At 35.8% G+C, this 12,589-nt stretch overlaps 1 protein-coding gene across 13 annotated transcripts in view; it reads left to right on the forward strand.

Annotated features, from left to right (window-relative positions):
* Positions 1-12,589, forward strand: part of LRRC28 (leucine rich repeat containing 28) — a 144,355-nt gene that overhangs the window by 73,901 nt on the left and 57,865 nt on the right. Inside the window, 1 exon segment of one of the 13 annotated variants that reach the window (NM_001132755.1) lies at positions 6,881-6,969. The exons of the other annotated variants lie outside the window; for them this stretch is intronic. The gene's annotated coding sequence lies outside the window, so the exon portion shown is untranslated. 13 annotated transcript variants of the gene reach the window in all.

Raw genomic sequence — 12,589 nt, forward strand, 5'->3', positions numbered from 1 at the left:
AGGTAAAATGTCAAAACAGTGTGGTTTTTTTTTAAATTACTGTCTTTAACATTTAAAAATTTCTACTGGGAATTAATTGGCAAGCTTGACACCTAGACATAAATATTTAAATCAAATTCATTTTTCTTATGTTTCTCAGATTTCATATGTTTGGGAACATTTTATTTTATTTTATTTTATTTTTAAATTTTTTATTTTATTTGAGACAGAACCAGGCTAGAGTGCAGTGGTGCAATCTCGGCTCACTGCAACCTCTGCCTCCTGGGTTCAAGCTATTCTCTGCCTCAGCCTCCCAAGTAGCTGGAACTACAGGTGCCTGCCACCACGCCCAGCTAATTTTTTTTGTACTTTTTAGTAGAGACGGGGTTTCACCATGTTGGCCAGGCTGGTCTCCAACTCCTGACCTCAGGTGATCCGCCCGCCTCAGCTTCATGAAGTGCTGGGATTACAGGCGTGAGCCACCGTGCCCAGCCGGGAGCATTTTATTTTAAAACTCCCAAATAATATTTAATTATCTTTTATAAATATAATAGATATTCTGTTAAGACGTCTTCTTAATTGCTAATATAATTTTTTTAAGTTCTTCTTGTATATTGCTTATATTAGACAAATGCATAATTAATAGATTTTCTCGGTGTGCTTCCTGGTATTGTTCCTAACTTTAAGTTATGGTCATTTGTTACTAAATATAACCTGCCACACATTCAAAAGTTATGAATATACAGCAAGCCTCTTATAATATGGACAGTTGTGTCCTATACTGGCAGACCCTAAGTAATGTATTACTAAGGGTTATAAAAAAATAAACATGAGTTCATGTTTAAATTTGTAGACCATTACTCTTCAGAGCCAAAATAATTGCTGGATAGGTTCCAAAGCAAGTTTCCCAACACCTGGTTAACTCCTGGTGCCTTTGAAACATGTTATGCACTTGGAATTATAGGAGAGAACACTTGCTAGTAAGCATGCAGCTATAATGGAGTATAATAAGAGCATGGAGAAATATGCTGGTGCTGTTTGAGCCCTACAAGCAGTCACCCCTTCAGACTTACTGGATCATGATGTGAACCAAAATTGAACTATTTCTGGCCCTTCAAATAGACCAGGTAAGACATAGATTTGGTTTTGCCAAACTGGGTGGATCTGGTTGTACCTTCTCGAATGTGAAAATGATGTAATAGTTAAACAAATACAACCAGATTCCAAATTTATAAAGTCAGATCATTGTTAATTCCTTCAGATTAGTTAATCTTGAAAATACACTTATTGCAAAAAGACTTCATGGTTTTTAAATTTAAATAAGATCTAATCGAGTTTCTAAATAATTCCAAAAACAAAAGAACATCATTGTTCTAAGAATGCCTCTGAGCTGTCATTGAGTATGTTATTCAGAGGATGCCAATCTTGTTTAAATATGAAAAAAATGTTTTGGACTTGGCTTCAGAGTTTGAGGCATGTTCTTCTCCATATAATTGATGGTATCATATCCTTATCATTTTGGGGGTAGATTTGATCCCTAGAATCCATGAAAAAATTCTATATCAAGATCTTCATGGAATTTCAAAACAAATTTCAAAAATATGAATGAACACATATCATTGGATTGGTTTTGCTGGCTTATGATCTTGAAGGGCAATATTTATTTGCTTACATGACTTCTGACATGCCTGCTGAAAATTTAGTTATGTTATTGTATAGTCAACTCTAAGTTATGCACATTACATTTATTTCTGTAAAACTGTGTCAGCTATATAGCAGATCACACACACAAATTTGAAAATGCATAACAGACTGGGGCTACTTAGCTTGTGGGCAGCTGGTCTTCTGTCAGTAATGTCTTATAGAACACTCCCATCACTTGCATTCACAGAGGTAATTATAAGACATTAAGGAAAACTTAAATTATGTTAAATGTGCAACAAACCTCTAGCAGTCTTGGATTTCACTTTTTTTTTCCTCCAAGGATTTGTGAGTTTTCTCAAAAGTCCACAACTGTTGTAATTTTGCTAAGCAACAAATCTGAATCATAAGTGTGAGGTTTGTGTGCAGCTGCAAGTCTGGTCTGCGGCCACTGAGCAAGTGAGGTAGTTTAAGGAATACATTAAGTCAAAAAATATTTACTGTGCACCTACCATGTGCTAGACTCTGCTAGGTGCTAGGAATATGGGGAATATAGCGGCAAATAAAGTCAAAGCCCCTGTTCTTATGAAATTTATTTTCTAGTGGGAGGTACACACTGTGGTTTGACATGTAAATAAATGAATAAGTAATTAAATAAGTAAATGCAGGGAGGGAATAAATAGGATGCTACAATTGAGAAATAGGGAATCTGCTTGAAGTCAGGGAAGGCCTTTGTGAAAATGTGATGGTAACGTTCTGAAACACAAGAAAGAGTCTATGGTTTGGAGGGTTGGGAAGGAGCATTCCTGACCGAGGAATAGCAGATTCAAAGGCTCCGAGGGAAGAAATAACTTGACACTTCATTGGGCCAGACAGGAGGAAGGACAAGGTAATTAGATTGTAGTGAGGTGGGGAAGAGAGGTGGGTCAGGGCTGATCTGGAGACCATGTTACTAGTAAGATGGTGTTAGAGATTTTATTGAAGTGCAGCAGAAAGCCAGGGCAGAGTTTGGGGGCAGGAAAGGAACATGATCTGATGTATATTTTAATGTCACTGGCTTCTGTGTAGAAAATAGATTGGAGGGGGTGAGAATAGCAGAAGAAGACCAATGGGGAGACTTGTTGGTTGAGTTCAGGCAAGAGATGGTAATAGGCTGAGCTTGGTGTCAACAGTAGAGGTGGAGAGGCTAACAGATTCGGTATGGATTTTGGAGTGTGGACTCTTATGGGGCCCTCACCTACCTTTGTTCTATATTTCTCTCTATTCTATAGAGGGTATAAGTTACAGTGGTGTTCCCAGATTTGGTCATTACCCAGTTCATAAAATATCAATAAAATAAGGGTATGTTCTTTGCTTTTTAAAAAATAAAATAAATGATTAAAAGGTTTTAAAAGGTATACTTTTCTTACCTGGAAAATTATCTTCAGACCCCCATTAGGGTCCAGATACCATTTTACAGTATGCTAATCACATTCAAGTTTATTCTTTCAGCAAAGAGATAATGGTGCCTCCTGTGTTCCAGGCACAGAGCTAAGGCGTGTTATTGCAAAGGTGGGCAAGACAGTTCCTGCCCTTTAAAAGGTCATGTCCTGGGGCAAAGCAAGCAAGAGCCAAATAAACAGCTAAGTTACTATTCAACTTTGTGGAAAGAACCAGGCTACTGAGTTAGCTTGGGTGGATGGTGGCTAGCAGAGGCTTTGACTACTTTGTTGATGCTGCTGATTTTTCTGTGGTATTTCTGTATTTAATTTAATTTCTGTTCTTTTCTGTCATCCAGTAATTTCTCACAATTTCTGGTCCATGACGCCTGCCAGTATTTTTTTTTACTGCTTTTGTAGATTCTCTTTCCCACCTTTTAAAAAAATGTACACTCAGAAACATCTCAGAATGGAAGCATCAAAGTTTACTTGTATTATTAAGCATAATTTACCACAATTTGATTTTGGCTCCCTGGTCTGTGAGCATGATTCACCCCACGTGTGGAGACCAGGTCCTTTCTAGATAGGCTGCTTATTTGCAGTGACCAGTCTGGATTTAAAAATATAAGTACAATAATTCGGTGTTAAAGGATTTTAATCCTCATATCAGAGAATCAGGTTAAACTCCTTCTTAGGAAGATATGAATTCTGCTTTTTAAAAAATGATTTTAGACTATATCTAGGATTCGATCCCAATTGTTACAAGGAATGTCTAAGAGATTGCATTGTTTGATAATTGCAGTTAAGTGTGTGGGACATCGTGAATGCTGTTCTTAGCTTTAAAAATTGACTAATATTTCAAGTGAATCTGAATTGCTTTTAATTTTTTTAATTGTCCAAGGAAGATAGTGCTTCACAGTTTCTGAAAGTCATCTATCTCCCAATAAAGAGCCCTTTTCTCTGTGTTAGAGTTAACAAACATATTTGTGTTTGCAGTTATTTTCATAATAAAAAACTTCATCAATTACAGAAGTATTTATATTGAGTTTACATTTAGAATATTTTGTAGTATGAACTGAAAATTAGAAATAAATACTAACTTTTCTGTTATGTATTATTGAATTATATGGGATATTTTAATCACTATTAACCTCCTGAGTTAGGTGTTACTCTTTTTTCTTTAACAGCGATTCGATGATCTAAATAGTTGAGTAAATAACCCAAAGTTGCATAGCCAATAAGTAACAGGATTATGGTTTGAACCTGTTTGTACGTACCAGAGTATGTGCATTCCACAGCTCAAGAGAAAGAAAATGGATATAAAAAGGAAGACTTACTGTACACCAAATGAAATTTGGCATTGAAATGTTGTCTTTTATTTATTTGTACAGTAGTCCCCTATTATCTGTGGGAGTATGTTCCAAGACCCCCAGTGGGTGCCTAAAACCTCAAATAGCACTCAACCTTATATACACTACATTTTCTTGATCTAATAACCTAAATGACTAAGTGACTAATGGGCGAGGAGGGTAGACATTGTGGATACACTGGACTAAGGGATGATTCATATAATGAGATTTCATCATGCTACTCAAAATGGCATGAAATTTAAAACTTACGAATGGTTAATTTTTGGAATTTTCCATTTAATATTTTCAGACTGCAATTGACTGTGGGTAACTGAAACTTCAGAAAGCTAAACCGCGGATAAAGGGGGATTTCTGTATGTTCTCAACCCAGTGTGCTCTGGAGCTCAACTTAGAGCTATTTTTAGTGGTACCGGAAAAAGCAAGTGCTTAAAAATATCAAGTCTGTTATTGACTCTCTGTGGTCACTAGCTTGGTGTGGAGTGGGTGGCTTCTTTCCCATTCCCATTTAAATTTTAGGTTAGGTCATTGTGCATCGGCACAGAACTATGATTTAAAGGGGACTTACTGTGTTTTTCTTTTGAAATTGACACCATAATGTTATTTTTGTGCCTAATCTAAGTAATTACTGTGTGGCAATAATAAAATCATTTTCAGAGTATTCTATAAGTAGCTGAAAAGTTTCAAGGTATTGTGTATTTAGCACAAAAATAAACAATGCAAACAACTGTGAAGTTAGAGACACTAAGGAAATAAGGTGCACAGACTTAACGCTTGCTCCCAGGGAGGGGGTAGAAAGGATTGGGAGTGGTGTGAGAAGAGTAGGATTCTACCAGGATTCCAAAAAGAATGCATTGTAACTCTATGGCAGTAATACAACATTAATTTCAGCATGACACAGCAATAAATATTTAAAATCAGCCTGTCAATTTCTACCAAAAAAAGCCTCCTGGGATTTTGATAGGGATTGTGTTGAATCTGCAGATCAGTTTGGGAAGCGTGCCATCTCACCAGTGTTGTCTTCAAATCTATAAACATGAAATATCGTTCTGTTTATTTAGATCTTCTTTAATTTCTCTCAGCAGTATTTTGCAGTTTGCAGCATATAAGTTTTGTAGTACTTTCGTTCAGTTTATTACCAAGTGTATAGTTTTTTTTGGTGCTGTTGTGAATGGAATTATTTTCTTAATTTAATTTTGGAATTGTTTTTTCCTGATATATAGAAATGCAATTGATTTTCTAATATTGATCTTGTATCTAGCAGCCCTTTAAAACTTGTTTATTAGTTCTAACAGTTTTTGTGGATCCCTTAATTAGTATTTTCTACTAAGGATCATTTTATCTGTAAATAAAGCTTTACTTCTTCTCTTCCATTCTTGATGCTTTTTGTTTGTTCAGTTTTTGCCTTCCGGCCTTTGCTAGAATCTCCAGTATATTGTTGGGTGGCAATGGAAACACTCAGCCTCCTTGCCTTGTAGGCAGAAGGGGGATTTAAGGGGAAAGCACTCAGCCTGTCACCATTAACGTAGTGTTCCATGTGTTCTCAGCTAGAGGTGTTTTGTGGATAGATGCCCCTTATTGGTTAAAGGAGTTGCCTTTTGTTCCTAGTTTGTTGAGAGTAGTTATCATGAGTGGATTTTAGATTTTGTGAAATGCTTTATTCTTATTCCATGAACATGTATATTACATTGATTTTTCAGGTGTTGAACCAACCTTACATTTCTAGCATCAGACCCACTTGTGGGGAAGAGAGGTGGGCCAGGGCTGATCTGGAGACCATGTTACTAGTAAGATGGTGTTAGAGATTTTATTGATGTGCAGCAGAAAGCCAGGGCAGAGTTTGGGGCAGGGAAGGACCACGATCTGACGTATATTTTAATATCACTTTGGCTTCTGTGTAGAAAATAGATTGGAGGGGGTGAGAATAGAAGAAGAAGACCAATGGGGAGACTTGTTGGTTGAGTTCAGGCAAGAGATGGTAATAGGCTGAGCTTGGTGTCAACAGTAGAGGTGGAGAGGCTAACAGATTCGGTATGGATTTTGGAGTGTGGACTCTTATGGGGCCCTCACCTACCTTTGTTCTGTATTTCTCTCTATTCTATAGAGGGTATAAGTTACAGTGGTGTTCCCAGATTTGGTCATTACCCAGTTCATAAAATATCAATAAAATAAGGGTATGTTCTTTGCTTTTTAAAAAATAAAAAAAAATGATTAAAAGGTTTTAAAAGGTATACTTTCTTAACTGGAAAATTATCTTCAGACCCCCATTAGGATCCAGATACCATTTTACAGTATGCTAATCACATTCTAGTTTATTCTTTCAGCAAAGAGATAATGGTGCCTCCTGTGTTCCAGGCACAGAGCTAAGGCATGTTACTGCAAAGATGGGCAAGACAGTCCCTGCCCTTTAAAAGGTCATGTCCTGGGGCAAAGCAAGCAAGAGCCAAATAAACAGCTAAGTTACTATTCAACTTTGTGGAAAGAACCAGGCTACTGAGTTAGCTTGGGTGGATGGTGGCTAGCGAGGCTTTGACCACTTTGTTGATGCTGCTGATTTTTCTGTGGTATTTCTGTATTTAATTTAATTTCTGTTCTTTTCTGTCATCCAGTAATTTCTCACAATTTCTGGTCCATGATGCCTGCCAGTATTTTTTTTACTGCTTTTGTAGATTCTCTTTCCCACCTTTTAAAAAAATGTACACTGAGAAACATCTCAGACCCACTGGTTCATGATGAATAATCATTTTAAGTGTTGCTAGCTTTCATTTGCTAATGTTTTGTTAAGGACTTTTGCACTTAACGTTCATGAGGGATATTGGTCTGTAGGTTTCTTATGTGTTTTTGTATGGTTTTAGTATCAGGGTAATGTTCATAGAATGAGTTGGAAAGTTTTTCCTCCTATTTTCTGAGACAGTTTGTGAACAATTGATATTACTTCTTCCTTAAATATATAATAGAATTGAAATATTTGATAGAATAGAAAAGCCATCTGGACCTGGTCTTTTCTTATGGGAGGATTTAAAGATTTAAAATTACGAATTCAGTTGTTTTTTTTTTTTGAGACAAGAGTCTTGCTCTGTCGCCTAGGCTGGAGTGCAGTGGCACGATCTCGGCTCATGGCAACCTCCACCTCCTGGGTTGAAGCGATACTCCTGCCTTAGCTTCCCGAGTAGCTGGGATTACAGGCGTGCACCACCACGCCCAGCTAGTTTTTGTATTTTTAGTAGAAATGAGATTTTACTATGTTGGCCAGGCTGGTCTCAATCACCTGACCTCAAGTGATCCACCCACCTCCCAAAATACTGGGATTACAGGCGTGAGCCACTGTGCCAGGCTACTAATTCAGTTTTTTAACTTGTGATACATCTATTTAGATTTTTAATGACTTCTTGAATTTGGTAATTTGTATCTTTTTAAAAATATGTTTATTTAAATTGCTAATTGGTTGAAATAAATTTGTTCATATTATAGTATGTCCTTTTAATCGTTTTAATTTCTGTAAAGTTAATAGTGATATTTCATCTTTTGTTCCTGGTTTTCCTAATTCAAGTCAGTTTTCTTTTTCTGTGTATGTATTTATTTGCTTTGGTTAGTCTAGCTAAAGGTTTGTCAATTTTGTTGTCTTTTTAAAGAACAAACTTTTGTTTTCATTGACTTTTTTTTCTGTTGCTTTTCCAATTTCTATTTCATTGATATCTACTCTAATTTTTATTGTTTTCTGCTTATTTTTATTTTAGTTTTTACTTTTTCTTTTTTCTAAAGGTGGAAGCTTAGGAAATGGATTTGAGAACTTTCTTTTCTAATATAGGCATTCGAAGCTTTAAATCTCCCACTAATCATTTCCTTGGCTACATTCTATGAATTTTGATATCTTGTGTTGGTTGTTTCTATTTGGCAAAAATATTTTCAAAGTTTCCTTCTGATTTATTTTATTATTATGGGTTATTTAGAAGTGTGTTGTTAAATTCCAAATATGGGGATTTCCTAGATTTCTTTCTGTTGTTGATTTCTAATTTAGTTACCTTTTGGTCAGAGAACATACTTTGTATGATTTAAATTCTTTTAAATGTGAGACTTAGTAGTCTAGCATGTGGTCTGTCCTGGAGAATATACCATGTGCACTTGAAAAGAATGTGTGTATTCTGCTGTAGTGTTCTTCTTAGATGCCAAATTAGTTCAGTTTGTTTGTAGTGCTGATCGTAATCCTGAAAGATACAATCCTGAATGTGGGAACCGCAAATGTTGAAAGATCAAGTTTCCTAAAGATCAGAACTCCTAACATATAAAATTCTAAAAGTCACAATTGTGAAAGATCAAAATCCTGAATGTTGAAATCCTGAAAGCTGAATTCTAGGGAAGGAGTTTTAGTACATTTTGGTTTTACCAGGATAGTTGTATCATGTTAGATGGAACTATTACCTTGTTATTGTCTTTATTTGGAAATTAGGTATGGTTTAAGGAGACACATGAGTGCCAGGTTGACAAGGAGTGGACTCGTGGCCTTAATTTTAGGTGTCAACTTGACTGAATTAAGAAATACCTAGAAACTTGATAAAGCATTATTTTGGGTGTGTCTGTGAGATAGTTTGCAGAGGAGACTAGCACATGAGTCTGAGTGGACTAGGTAGGGAAAATCTGCCCTCATTACTGGTGGGCACTATCTAGTAGGCCAGAGTGAACAAATACTGAAGGCAAATTGGTCTCTGTCACAGAGAAGGGACAGCCTTTTCTCCTGCTGCCTTAGACATTAAAATTCCAGGTTTGACATCCTTTGGGCTCCAGGATTTACACCAGCAGCCCGCTGGGTCCTGAGGCTTTTGATCTCAGACTGAGAGTTGCATCATTGGCATCCTTAGTTCTGAGGCCTTCAGACTGGGACTGAGCCACACTGTAGATATCCCAGGGTTCCAGCTTGCAGACAGTCTGTCATGGGACTTCTCATACATGAACTGATTCCCGTAATAAATCCCTTCTCATATATCTATATACATATATCTTATTGGTTCTGTCTCTTTGAAAAACTCTAATACAGATTTGGTATTGGGGAAGCCAAGTGTCATTCCTTCTTAACATTTTCCTTTTAACACAGTGGAAGAGGTCAGTGAAATTGTTCTCTTGCAAAAACGCTGTGATAAATTAAGTGTATGAGGCTACTTAATGGTAAAAGATAAATTTTAAAATATAATTGGTGCTGTGAATACAGAAAATCACTTAATTGTAATGGTCAACCAATAACCAGACTTTTAAATAGACAGCATACACTTCAAAAATTTGTAGACCACAGCCACCCTCCAAATATAAGTGGAGAGAGTTTTGAAGATCATAGAAGTGAAAATGCAAGTAAAAAATACAAGAAATCTCCCCTGCCAAATTTTTCAGTGATGTACAACTTCTGCCCCTTCGCACATAGTGCCAGTTTGTTATGCTGAGCATTTCATCTTCGCATAATTTCCAACACTCAAGGTATAAATTGTGTAAAAATTTCGAGTTCTAATTTATTGTGTGCATTTTTATAAATCTGAGTCCATAAAAGTACATTATTACAATGTTAACTTTGGGTATAAGCATTGGGCATGTGTGGAAAAGGTTGAAACTTCCTCAGTAAATGAAGAGATGTCCATTTTGTACATCTGCATACGTGAAAGATAAAATTCCTTGAGATCTTTGCTCTTTAGGTATGGATAACTGCATATTCAGTGGTTGACCCATCATAGTTTTTCATTGATCTCGTCAGAAGACTTAGGTTGTTCATCACGGTATTTCATGCAGCTGACTGCAGTTATAAAGCTGGCTGCACATGGTTGCCAACCATAGTGGTATGCATTTATGCATTTTGCTTTTTGACATATTTCCTTATGAATATGGTTTTTCTGCTTGTAACTATTATACCCATGCACCTATGATTAGTATATCTGAGTGTTTATGCTTGCAAAAATATGTATGTTTATTGCCTATTTTATTGCGTAAAGTGACCTATCAAGTATAAAATAAACCCTCTTTATAAAATAAATACATGTCTTTTTTTAAAAAGGAATTTTTAAAAATTCTTTCCAGAATTATACTTTTGGGATATTGATCTTTCAGGATTGTGATTTTCATTCAAGATTTTACACTTTATTGATTTTGGATCTTTCAGGATTTCAACATTTGGCATTATGGTTGTCAGGAGTGTGTCTTTTAGGATTATGGCCCAAGCCCATTTGGTTGATTGTGTAGTTTTAAGTTTTCTATATTCTTAGTGGTTTTCTGTTTAGTTGTTTTATTTTTATTGAGAGTAATGTATTAAACTCTCCATCTATCATGTTGAAATGTCTGCTTTTCCTTCCAGTTCTGTCAGTTTTTTGCTTTATATAATGTTGGGCTCTTGTTAGATGTCTGTGTATCTATAGTTGACTTGTTTTTCTAAAGTATTATCCATTTTACTATTATGAAGTATTTGTCTTTGCCTCATAGCATTTCTTGTCTGTTTTTTTCTGATATGAATATAGCTACTCTCTCTTATGTTTCTTTTTGCATGGTATGTATTTTTCCCATCCTTTCACTTTTCAACCTATTTGTGCCTTTGAATCTAAAGTGTATTTCTTATGGATAGCATATTGTTTTTTATGCAGTTGACAGCCTTCCCATTTGACTGGGTTATTTAGTCTGTTCACATCTAATGTAATTATTGATATGATTGTGTTTATTAATACATCAACCATTTTGCCATGTGTAGTCTACATATCTTGTATTTTTTCCCTGTACCTCTCCTTTTATTGCCTTTCTTCATGTTAGATAAATATTTTTAGTGTGCAATTTCAATTACTGTGCCGACTTTTTTTAACTATATATTTTTAGTTATCTTCTTGTTTCCTCTGAGCATGATGAGTCATTTTTCTATTGATGCTTTCAAGATTTTTTATGTATCTTTGTCTTTTATACTTTGATTATGATGTGTATAGGTGTGGGTCTCTTTGTGTTTATCCTACTTGGTCTTTATCAAGCTTCTTAAGTCTTTAATATTTCTTATCAAAATTTAAATTCATAATCACACATTGTTGCCCCATTTTACAATAACGCAAAAAAAGTGCAAGCCTTAGTAATTTTTGCAGCCATGTAAAAACACTTTTTTGCACATTTAATTATTTTTGAAATATGTTCAAAATCATATATTTTACTTGCTGCCATGTAAATTTTGATGAATTTTTTTCAAATACCTTTAGGTAGATGGTTTGCAAATAATGCAATTCAGAGGTATTGATGACATTTTAATTGTTTTTCTATAAAAATAAATTTTTAGCATTGGCATCAGCACACTTAGAGTGTAATAGTCTAGAAGCTTGTGCCTGTCTTTGACTTTTTCCTATTTTATTATTTTCCATATCCAATCAAGCCTACCTCATGGTTTTGTTAAAAGTACCTCTGGAATTTATCTTCAAATTCTATTGCACTGCCTCTGTCCTAGTCAAATGCCTACTTGTTTTGTCAGCCTAGGATCTCTTTCCATATCATTGCTTTCTGCATGTTTGCCTGTCTAGCCTTTCCAAAAAACATCCTTTCATCCTTTAAGAATCTTCAGGAGATGTCATATTCTCACAATAGCAAGTCCAGGCTCCTCTCCCAGTATTTATTATCATTCCTGTCTCCACCAAGCTCTCTCTGTGTATTGAATTTATTTTCTGCTCTTCTCCCATTGGTGTCTCTGTCATTTGTTGGTCCCCAAAGAGCCCATTGTGCAAGCTGTATTTAGTTTTTCCCCTCCATGCCTTTCCTCATGGTTTTAACCCCACCCCTATGCCCTGCTGGGAATGCTTTACGCGTCTTCTTTGTGCCTTATTCAAATTCCCGTCTCCAGTAAATTTTGGAAGAGTTTCTCCAAGCCTTCACATAACCTTCTCTGAGCTCCTCTTGCACCTTGTCGGTTGTGTGTGACATGCTTCTCAATGGCAGAGCCTTGTGTCATCATCGTCTTGACATGGGCTGTGGTATGTCTGGGATTGGTTACTCTTCTCTCCCACATAGTCATTTTTTGATTTTTAAATTTAGTTCTTTTTCTTTTTTCTTTGTATTTCTTCTTATGACTTATAAAACACGATGATTCTTCCTCATGTTTTATCCCTACACACCCAAAATCAGAAGCATTTTTGTTTTGTGAAAGAGATAGACAGGCTTAGCAAGGTGGAATACTATGCCAGTGGAGCCAAG

Source organism: Pongo abelii, chromosome 16 (genome assembly GCF_028885655.2).
Source record: "Pongo abelii isolate AG06213 chromosome 16, NHGRI_mPonAbe1-v2.0_pri, whole genome shotgun sequence".
NCBI classification, from domain to species: domain Eukaryota; kingdom Metazoa; phylum Chordata; class Mammalia; order Primates; family Hominidae; genus Pongo; species Pongo abelii.